Source organism: Lolium perenne, chromosome 5 (assembly GCF_019359855.2).
Source record: "Lolium perenne isolate Kyuss_39 chromosome 5, Kyuss_2.0, whole genome shotgun sequence".
In the NCBI taxonomy this organism is placed as follows: Eukaryota; Viridiplantae; Streptophyta; class Magnoliopsida; order Poales; family Poaceae; genus Lolium; species Lolium perenne.
The window spans coordinates 244,772,639-244,781,956 of record NC_067248.2 but is presented as its reverse complement, the minus strand read 5'-3'; the positions used below and the strand labels follow the sequence as shown (position 1 = coordinate 244,781,956).

Genomic DNA, 9,318 nt, shown 5'->3' with positions numbered 1-9,318 from the left:
CAAGCACTTTGTTGGTCAGCATTTGGTTTGTCCTGTGATCAAAAAGCTCTGGAAAACGTGCTGTCATTCTAAGCACAAAGTTTTCTTCTGGCTGCTACTACAAGATAGGTTAAATAGAAGACAACCGTTGCAAAGAAAGAATTTTTTCCTACCTGACTATTCTTATGCCATGTGTGGGTCTTTACACCTAGAATCAAGAACTCATTTGTTCTTCACATGTCCTTTTGCCCTCATGTGCTGGCAATATGTTTGTCCGAGATGGAATATTCCTCAGCATTCAGGACATCCCTCTTATCATGCAGAGGTTATTGGCTCACTCTCTGTTGCTATTGGGAAGTCATTCTCTTTGGACACTATTATCCTTGTCTGTTGGGCCATCTGGAGAAATTGAAATGATTTCCTTTTCAAGGACATTAATCCCAATATATATAGATGCAAGAAATTATTAAAGGAGGAATTGGCTCTCTTGGTCTTCAAGGCAAAAAGGAAATCCTATGCAGGGCTTGCAGATTGGGTGAAACTTTTCACTTAAGGGTTTTGTTGGGTTTTATTCAGATAGGCTTTTTCTATTTTCTTAGGTGCTTTTCTCTAGCACCTTGTTTAGTTGTACTCTAGTTTTTTTTGGACTCTTATATAAAATAAATAAAAATAAACATTGGGGAAACCTACTGTTCATCTTTAAAAAAAATTGAGCACAGTGCTGATATCGCTTAACATGGCGCCACGCGAATTACCGCCGGTTTGGCCGTGACAGCCAGCAGGTTTGGAGCATAGATTGGTACATGATGTACCCAGGTTTAGCCCATCTCCATAGAGGTAAAGACCTACTTTCGCTTGATTATATTATGTCTATATGATTACAGTGTCACCGGTCGTGTAGATGGAAACTATGGATGCTAAGAGGATGAATGGATTGCTCCTCTTTACTTGATCCTGGTCAAGCCTTATATACATGACTTGACGTAGGGTTTTACAATATGCGAGCAAGTCATATAAAATCCTAGTCGACCACCACCATTGATTCCTTTAATTGGATTTTCGTACAAATTTTCCTGTGCATCATTTTTCTAACATCCTTTTTACACGTATAGTTAGTAGAATCTACGCTTTTATGATATTGAAACTTAGGACATTACTATGTACGATCCAACCATAGGATCCCCGAGCCGAGATAGAATCAAGATTATGGCCACCTTGGTCAAAATCTAGTTCTTCATGTGCAAATCTTTAGTTTTTGTTCTCCATAAGTACTATATTAAACCTTAACATCAACGTTTTTTCACAGTTTTTGGGATATTTTTTTACCCTACTTCGCGTGCTGCCACGTGTTTTTCGCTGTTATATTCGGTCTCCATGTGTATTTTGGGGGACACGTTGCTATTTGGCAGTATTTTCTGTCCTCTCAGTTCTGCCTTATGTGTGTGGTTTCGGGTGAGTGTAGTGTTTCTTTGTTACTGTGCTGATGACGCCGGGTGGGCCCGTCTGGGACGTCGACTGCTGCGACCGCCGCTTGACCACTTTTCTGGCCGGCTCCTCTCTTCCCTTTTTTTTTTTCTCCTGCGCCTCTTTTCTTTCTTCCTCAGTTTTGCCACTGGGTGCCCCGTCCTCTCTCTGCTTCAATTTGCCTCCAATGGCGAGGGGATCGGCGCGCCCACCTCTTTCCGTCCGCGCCACGCGGCCGGGGCCGTCCTCATTCAGGGACCAGCGGCGACGATGGAGCTGCAGCTGCGTGCGCCGGCGCGGGTGTATTCGCCTGACCCTGATTGGTACATCCACTGAGGGAGGGCGGTTCTAGGCGGCGGCCAGCAGAGTCCGCGAGCGAGCAACCCAGTGGCGGTATGCGGCCAGATACTGGATGTGCGCACTCCAGCCATCTGTCCCGCAACGGATGGATTCACTGTAGCGGTTGGATTGCCGCCAGGGAGGAGCGGCCGACAGGGATGGCCGGCAGCGACCGGTTGTGGTGCACACCACCGTCCTCCTCCCCTTTACCCGCAAGTCTGGGTGCGCGCATCTCCGTCGCCTCGGCCTCGCCGTCGCGGCGCCCCGCCCCTTCTCGGCGTACGCGCCCACTGCCGATTTGACGAGCTGAGGATCTTCTCACCGTCGAGTCCACCTGTGTGCAGCTCCGATGCGCCGGCCTCGCCGTCGCGGCGACCTGCCTCCTCTCGGCGTGTGCGCCCGCGGCCAATTTGACGAGGTGAGGATCTGCTCACCGCCTGGGATCTCGATCTGCCCCGCTTGCCGTCTCCTGCCTTGGCGCCCCGGTGCCCCGGCGAGCTCGCACTCGCGGAGGATGTCGTCCTTGCCCATCAGCGCTGTTTCATCAGCGCGTGTCTCCCGCTGGAGGTACTACACGCTCAGCGAGTTCGCCAGCGGCGTTCGACTCCGCGGACGGAGCGAGGAGAACCTGCTTTGTACGTAACCTCCTCTCCTGCGCGACCAACTTCAGGATGAAGTCCCTGCATCGATTTCCTAGATTCCGGGCAGACTTCACCGCCGGCATGCTGCACTTACCTTACTGCTGCCGAGCTTCTTTTTCTTCTCTGACATGTTCTTGATTTGCCTCCCTTCGTATCCGAATAATGGTCTTGCCCAGAACATGTTCGTTTGAATGGCCAGCAATTTGGGCATGGATGATTGCCGGGTGAATTCTCTGTTTATCTGGTTTGATTCGTTTGGATCGGAGGTAGTCTGAAGTGTATCCATGAGTGATTTACTGGAAGCATCTCTATATATACTTTTTTCATACTACAGTTCTAATCAAGAGTTAGGATGGTCCTTCTACTGAACAATAGAGTTCTCCTATTTTAAAACAGGTCGGCAGAACCTATTTTAAAATCAGCATTTGTCTTGAATGAAAGTTCTCATTTTATTTTCATGACATATCTTAGAAGTACTTTTCTTTGGCATGTTACGTCATCCTGATTAGAATTTTCCCCCACTGAATCAGACCTGAAATGTATCATTTCATATGCTAATTTTGTGTGTGTGTGTGTGTGTCTTTCATAATATGAATTTCAATCAGTGCAGATGTGGTGTGCGATGGTCCATTAAGAATATGAGATGGATTGGTGTTCTCAAGGTATGCTCCCATTATTGTGTTCGTGCTACTGTCTTTTAATCAAATTCTTGCAAAGTAGTTGAGAGCTTCCTAGAACTGCTACTTCGTACATGCTTTACAAGGAAATTTGTATCCGAGTAGTTTTCATGAATAATGATATGACGTGAGTAAATACTAAATACTACACATCACCTCTGTGAGTTTCTTTTTTGAGAGAAATAAGAGAGCTATGTTTGAATTGAACCCTGTAATCACATTCTCTTTAACCGAGGGAACCGAGAGTTTGCAGCTTATATCGAAGCTTGCTCTTATTATTATTATGTTTGCCAACTTACTCTTATTAGTAAAAAGGAATCATTTTTGCTTCTAGGTTCAGTCAAGTGATCCAATGAACCAAGAGACTGCAAACCTTTCGCTCACACCTCCTTCACATGAAAATATTTGTTCTCATTTGGCATGGATTTATTTTCATTCCTCCTTGCCTGGAGACCTCCGTTTATAATATTTAGTTATTCAATATTCTATATGGAGAGCACACAGGTTTCCCATTGATGAGTTCACAATTTTTTTCCGAAGCTGAACCCAGATGATTTTTGTTTATATCCAGTCTACCACCAAAAGAGTGGCATGCTGACCATGGGGCCTCCCATTCGTCTTTAAATCTCGATTCGGGATATGAATCAACTCCTCCAATTCTTCTACTTTCTAATTGATTCTAGCATTCCCAAGATCTTTGATAATTGATGGATTATTAGAGTTACTTTGCATTGGGAAGATTCATGAGAAATATATCTTTTAAATGTAAACGGAACAAAAGAAACTACTACAGTGATTTAGTAAGTGTGTTACTCCTACCTCTAATCCCCATCCTTTCATGCATTTGTGTTTCTAGGACGTTTTCGGTCCGTATGTTAGCTTATGCATTGTTCCTGGTACTCTGTCCAGCAAAATGCTCAGAAGCCGTAATTAAAGTTCTTTATGGCAAAGAACTTTCATATGTGGTAATAATCAAGATTATTTTCTTCCAGTTCTCTTTCTGTGGATTGTATGTGTGCTTATCAGTATCAATAAGAATTAAACTTGAATAAAAAATAACTGCCACATATTGCTTTTTCATTGCACAATAGTGAGCAAACACAGTTAACTTTGTGGCACCATTCTATCGTTTCTTGCACAATGAGTTAACTTTCTGGCTCCACTTCATCCTAAAATTGATATTTTTCACACATATTCTGGTTGCTGAGGTGAGATTTCTGAGCAGTTTATCTTCTTATTTTCCATTTCTGCTTTTGCTGCAATAGAGAATTAGTTATGTCTTTCTTTATACAAATAAACATTTTATAACGGAAAAGGATTACTGCTCATAGGTGTCCTTCCAAGTTTATATACTTGTTCTTTTCATGTGATGCTTATTGACCTGTTTTTTGCGTACTAAAATAGTGTCTTTGATGTCCTTCCAATGCTTCTAGGCTTTATGATTCATTTTAATATTTCTCAATATGTTTTTGAATAACCTCACCATACTGTGTTTATTCTGGAATTTGTAGGTTATTTTCATGCTGAAGCGCTAGATATTGGTGGTCTGCTAGGACATAACACAGGAAGCTAAAGAGTTGTGCCTCCCCAAGGCCGTTTAGGTCTTCCTTTGAAGGTAGAACATCCGGGTCAATACAGTGAACTGTGTCCATAAATCCTTAGGCTCTGATATGGCACTACAGTAAAAAACATACTCCACCGACTCTTAGCTCATGACACCCAAAGCAGCGGAGAAAAGTTGCACTGCTCACCGTTATGTAAGCATCTCCCTACCACTGCATGCAGCGTTCCACACTCTGCCCACGGAACTGATGCGTTTCGTTGATTTCTACTCGCTGTTGTTGCGCATGCAGACACACCGGCAATTGTATCAAAGCCGATGCAAGATCCGCAGCATTTTTGCACATAGCAAAGAAAGCACAAGCTAATGGTACGACCAGCGTCCCTCCTGGCTTCTCCCCTTCGGATCGGCTTGCCGAACAAAAAGGGTAAAATGCCCATGGAAGAACAGGGTTCACAGACCAGCCCAAGGGGCATAGCTAGGAGGCAAGGTAGGCCTCCAGTGGTCCGATTTCTACCAGATATCCAGCTATGCCGCGGGTTCAAGAGAGTGAGTGCAGATACCATCAGCATTTCAGCAGCACATCTCTGGCAAGTTTCCCAAGAAGATCATCCTGGGCAACACCGCCTTAACACAATGGAATCTATATTGACCATGGATTATATTGCTGAACGTCGTCAGCTACAATGTCAATATGTAGGCAACAATGGTGGGGAAAATAGATCAGCCATATTTTATAAGCCGCTTCATGGAAGCAGTAGAGTGTTAGTATATTAGCCATTATTGCGCTATTCGTTTTTTTTTCTCGCTTTTGCTCACTGGGTCACACTATTTTGTTTGCCAGCATGATGTTCTTAATTATTTAATTATATATCATTGATTGTAGTGACACTATTAAGACCCTTAAGTATATTAATCATGTCTCGACCTACTGTGTTCATTATATGGATAACCCGTGTGTCTCTTTTCAGTCAGATTTTATTTGGACATGGTCTATTTGTGATTCTTTCACTCTATTAGTGGTCGTGATATGAATGTGTTCTCTGTAATTACTTTGTGTTCTCTGTAATTACTTCGGACTAGACGGGTCGTCGAACATAAGTAATACACTCTCCAACTTCTAGCCCAGCGCGGCGTGCCGCCGCGCCATCATTTGCTAGTTGATTTCACATGACATTACAATTTAATATGCCAAGTTTTCCCTATACCTATACTTAGGAATTATCAATACCAAAGATGTCTTAGAATTTGATCAGTTAAGAAGCTACTCGAGATTGAATCACCCAAAGTTGAAACCTCCAAATCTATGACTGGGGTCAAATTTTGGACATGCATTCAACCATGCATTACATGCACATTCAGTATCTTACAATATGGAGCTATTAACGGATACATTATATTACCAAAATTTTGGATTTTCAAGATATTTGTATAGATCTGGCTCTGCTCTAGTTGGAGTGCGATTATATATTTTAATTGGTTTAGATGAAATTGTGAATAATATGTTGTCATCATGTGTCTTGTCTGTTTGTATCCTTAAGAGTTCAAGGATATGGCAAGTGAAGCCAATTCGTGTGCCTGGATGCGAAGGGTTTGTTCTGGCGTACATAGGTTCACGTGTGATGATTGATTGTCATCCGTGTGTTACTGGTGGAGTGATCTCATATTGGGTATATCTAGTTGTGTGTTTTCCATCTCCGTTGCTTGGCTCACAGCGGGTTCGACTGAATCAACATGGGTAGACTTTCCACAATATGACAAGAGAATATGCGATGGTGTCGTCATTCGGGGCGGAAAATAAAAATTCCATTGGTGCATCCATCTATACATTGCTTGAGGTGGTAGGCAATGTTGTTAGATGGTGGGTGTAAGACAATACTTTTTCTTGCATTTTTTCGTTTTCTGTTTTGTTTTCTCTCATTCTCTTTTTGTTTTTATTTTTATTTTTGATGTTTTTATTTTCGTATTTCATTTTGTTCATGTTTTATTTTTGTGCTTCTCTTTCAGATCTTCTGTACTTTTATAATTAGGAAGCACTTTTCTACTTACATGCATGCGTGTGGGTGTTTTCATCATCGTCTATTTTGCTTTGAGATTTGAATAAAAGGAGGAACCCGAGAGAGCTTACTTTTCTATCTACTTCATAATTTCGGGTATTTAATGAACAATGATTTACTGGTTTTGAAGGGGCAGTGTCAATTATTGTGAACTATCCGAACACTTTTCCCTTCTACAAACAAAATTGTAGACCTCATTAATTTTCTTACAATTAGAAGATTTTTTTCGCAATTTTCCAAACTATATTTCAGAACAATACTATCCTTTACTAATATGTAAATTCTGGGAAAGCTTACTTTCTCATTCTAGCCAACTATAATTTTTTATTACATTGCTTCCTAAACTTCTTATAGGAAAAAATAAATAAGAAAAGAAAAGAAATCAATAAAAATGGAAATAAACGAAAACCGAGAAACGAAATGGGCCGGGTTGCCTGGGCCGGCTCACCAGGCGGCAGCGTCCAGGCGTTGGCATGCTAACGAGCGCTTAAAGGGTGATATAGGAGCGCCCTAGACCAGCGTAGGCCGTACCTCCACCTCCACGATGATCTTTTTTAAACCGAAGGTCCGTAGACCCAGCTTTATAAATAAAGCAAGCGACCAATGCCAAAGTTTACAACCAACACACGACTCACGCCACACACGCGCAGCCAAGAACGGGTAACAGCACAGCTAACACGTCTTGTGCTAAGCCCAGCACCATAAGTACAAAGCGGTAGGATACAAAGCCCTGAAGCGGGTCGAAAGTGCTAAGTCGCCCTAGTCCGCGCATGCAGCCTCCTGACCTCGTCCACCGCCAAGTCCAGCAACGCACGATCCCTCGGTCTGGCCAGAACCCTCCAAGACTGCATATAAAGCAACATGTGGAAGAATGCGTCAGCTGCATTGCCGATCAGTTTCCCTTCAATAGTTAGTTTGTTCCTAATCTGCCAGAGGGCCCAGCATTGGGCCGCAAAGGTAAACCATACTAATCTACGAAGGGGTCCTAGCAAACCCTGTGCTAAGGCAATGAAGTCCCCGACCCCCGCCGGGTTCCAAGTGCAGTGTAGGAGTTCCCTAACCCCAGCCCACATGTATCCCGCCATGGGGCAGGTGAAGAAAATGTGATTGCAATCCTCCACCTCACCACACAGAGCACAAAGGCCATTGGACGGCCCTCGCCTCTTGGCCACCTGTTCGCAGGAGGGTAGCTTTCCTCGAATCAACTGCCAAAGGAAGACTTTGATCTTGGGTGGGACGCGTGTCCGCCACACCTCCTTGAAGTGTGTAACTGCTGCACCCTGCAGGAGTCCACAATACACCGACCGCGTAGAGTACTCCCCAGAGGGCTCCAAGGACCAAGAGATCTGATCACTCCCTACTTCGTCCGGTAGCCCGTTAATTTCACGGCAGAGATCATCCCATTCGACCTTTTCCGCCAAGCCAAGGTGCCGTCGGAACCGGATACGCCACTCCCCGGGATTACCATCGACCACCCTAGTCGAATGAACCGTGGCGAAGGGGTTGGAGCAGCATCCAAAGAGGAGGGGGTAGCGAGTTTTAAGAGGCCCGTGCCCCTCCACGATGATCTCTATCGGCCTAGTGTGCATTTTAGTTTTGCTGAATCACCCACAGGTGACAGTCAAAAACTCCACGTTGCCGTGCGTGATGCGACCTCTCAACGGCAAAACGGTGGTTCCAAAATAGGTACGCTAGCCAGCTCGTGCGCCCGGCTAAAGTCCAGGGCTCCTGCCTCATGTAAGGGGACATGCAGCAAATTAGGCGCCGCTCAGATCTGACCCAACCCCAACTCCAACTCTCTATGATGAGATGTGATCGGTCGATCCATCCCCGTCTGGGAAAAGGGGGCTGTACTTTTACTCTTCCCACTGCTGGCTAATCGTGCGACATGTACATTTCCATCTGGCACGTACACCGGCTCGTGACTGTAAATCACCTGCAAAAGTGACTCTTTTCTGAAACTTCGGTCCAAATCTGATAAAATTTCACAAATTCGGCCTAGGGCGCGGCAAGCGCCCAACCAACGGGAGCCGTGCTATCTAGCATGAGCTTGTTGTTGCATCTATATGGGTTATAGCCCACGTAGGCAATTGTCAACCTATATAGTCGATCTACAAATTCTAAAATCTCAAGGATCACCACACTATGGCAGGTTATGGACAATTTTAGAGACTACAGTTTAATTGCACATTACTAGTTAGAAGAGGGTTGGAGTGGTTTATAATGTGACCTCTTCTCAGGGACGGAGCTCCCTTGTAAGCAGTGTTGTCAGCTGACCCCAATGATATTAGTAAAACCTTAGAAAAATACTGTTAAATATTATTAAGTTATGGAGCAAGACCCCAACTAAAAAAGAAAGAAAATAGACATGACCCCAGTGCTAAAAATTCCTAGCTTCGACCCTGCTTCTACTCACACCAAGTAAGTGAGAAGAGAAGGAGTTCACGTGCACTCCCCCTTCACCACCGCCGCTCTCGCCTCGCACGCGCGTCGCTTGGATCGAGTTTGTTGAGCTGCTCTCTAGTCTTCGCCATCCCAGCAATTGTGTGCACGACCATCCGGGAGAGTAGGCATGCGAAATCTCGTCTATCGATATTTTG

At 44.3% G+C, this 9,318-nt stretch overlaps 1 long non-coding RNA gene across 1 annotated transcript; it reads left to right on the top strand.

The window, feature by feature from the left end:
- Positions 1-1,295: 1,295 nt before the first annotated feature.
- On the top strand, positions 1,296-5,629 carry LOC127302514 (uncharacterized). Its single transcript, XR_007852909.2, has 3 exons — positions 1,296-3,085; positions 4,612-4,857; positions 4,954-5,629. It is a non-coding gene; the product is annotated as an uncharacterized lncRNA (long non-coding RNA).
- Positions 5,630-9,318: the final 3,689 nt, after the last annotated feature.